A 2,318-nucleotide genomic window follows, 5' to 3' on the forward strand; every position below is an offset into this window, starting at 1 on the left:
ACTGAAGACTTCTATGTTCAAAATATTGATTGATGCAGGAATTATAAAAAGAAGAAGGAAAGACTACAACATAATCGATATACCAAAAATACTTGTTCAATGTTCAACCATTTTGAAGAGTTAGCATATGATCATGAAGGAAGAAGTTAATCCTACAATGAAGGTGTTGGAGAAAAAGAAGTCTCTAGGAATTGAGGGAATACCAATTGAAATGCTTTACAAACTGATGCAGAACTGGAAGCATGGACTAATCTAAGCCAAGATATCTGAAAGATAGGTATCTGGCTATCTGATTGGATGAGATTCACATTTGTGTCCATTCCAAAGAAAGGTGACAAAACAGAATGTAGAAATCATCTAACTATAGTATTAATATCACATGTAAGTAAATTTTTATGAAGAGAATTTTAAAATGGTCTCAGCAGTACATCGATAGGGAGCTGCCAGAAATTCAAGTTGGATTCAGAACATGGAATGAGAAGTCACATTGCTGATGTCAGATAAATCTTGATTGTTGTGTGGTGGAGTCCGTTCTGACTCATAGCGACCCTGCATAGGATTTCTGAGGCTGTAAATCTTTACAGGAACAGAAAGTCTCATCTTTCTCCTGTGGAACAGTTGGTAGTTTAGAACTGCTGTCCCTGAGGTTAGCAGCTTGATTCGTTACCACTGCACCACCAGAGCTCCTTAGATCTTGATAAAAAGAAGGAAATGCTAGAAAGCTGTTTATTTATGTTTTATTGACTAAGTAAAGACTGTGTGGATTTCAACAAACCATGACTAACATTAGGAAGAATGGAAATCCCAGAAAAGTTCATTGTGCTTAATAGAACCTGTACTTAGACAATGAGGCAGTCATTTGAACAGAACAAGAGGATACTGAATGGTTTAAAGTCAGAAACGCTGTGCACCAGGGTTGTATTCTTTCACTATATTTATTCAATCTAAATGCAGGAAATTATCAATGAAAATGAGTCGGGCACAAGAGCAATCTATAAGACTCAGCTGTGTTACTAGCAATTCAAATTAGGAATTAAAAAGAAAAAAATATTGAAATTAAAAAATTAAAATATACATTATTATGTACATCATACATGATACAAAAGCATCATATGATATACATAATAATGAACTTGACTAAAGGTTTATAGAACCTGCATCCTAAAAACTACAAAAGCACTGGACTGCAAATCTTCAGGTTGGTGGTTCAAACCCACCAGCCACTCCTCAAACATTCTATAAAGGGTCTCAATGAGTTGGAACAGACACAACACTTAACAATAACAAAAACAAAGAAATAGAAGAGAGTGCAGTCACTCTGTAGGATAAGCATGGACTTCTAACCACAAAGTCGGCAGTTCAAGCCCATTAGCCATTCCACAGGAGAAAAATGAGACTTTCTATTCCCATAAAGGGTTACAGCCTCAGAAACTCTATACAGGGTGGCTCTGAGTCAGGACTGACAGAATGACAATAACAAAGCAAAGAGATAGGCAGTTATACTGTATTCCTGGATCAAAGGGCTCCATATTGATAAGATATCAGTTATCCCCAAATTGATATACAGAATCATTAAAATTCCAGTCAAGATTTGTTACATCTGTCTACTCCCTATTGAAATGGAGGCCAGTTCATTTGTTGTTGGTCATGTGAAACTCCCCTAGCAATAGAAGAGAAAGTGGAAAAAAGGAAATGCATACATCGTGTGTATGTGCGTCGGGAAAGTGATGTAAAAGACCTGAAGGTACAGATGCATGACATTTCTTGAGAGGGGAAACTTATCAAGTGTTCTGTGGTATAAATATTGAAAAGCTTCATAAAAGGTTAACCTGTTTGCTAGATGTCAGGATGATTTTTTTCAAGATTCAGCTCAAAGTAAATTGCCTGTGAATGGAAAAAGAGGAGCACAGCCTGACAGAAAATCTTCAGGCAATTTTTGTCTCTTCAGTGCCATACATGTGGCACTGAATTGTACACACATACATATGAAGATAAGTCAAAAATAATTTCTACAAAGTCTTATAAACCTTTACTAAATTAAAATTCAAAACAGGAAGCTATTGTTTCTCCATATCGGCCTGTACTCTTCTGAAGGCCGTGGTTCTGTCTCTCTAGCCCTTCTCAGATGACTTCTGTGCTCTTTGATTGATGTAGCAGTTTTGGAATCCTCAAGGTTTTCAAATCATACTCTTCTGGAAAGTTCTTTGAGCTTCCAAAAAAAGGTCAGAAGGGGTAAGATGAAGAGTGTAAGGTGGAAAGATTAAGGTTTCCCAATGAAATTCTCAAAGGGCAGCCTTTGCACACCTCAAAGAATGAGT

Source organism: Chrysochloris asiatica, unplaced genomic scaffold (assembly GCF_000296735.1).
Source record: "Chrysochloris asiatica unplaced genomic scaffold, ChrAsi1.0 scaffold00015, whole genome shotgun sequence".
Classification (NCBI taxonomy): domain Eukaryota; kingdom Metazoa; phylum Chordata; class Mammalia; order Afrosoricida; family Chrysochloridae; genus Chrysochloris; species Chrysochloris asiatica.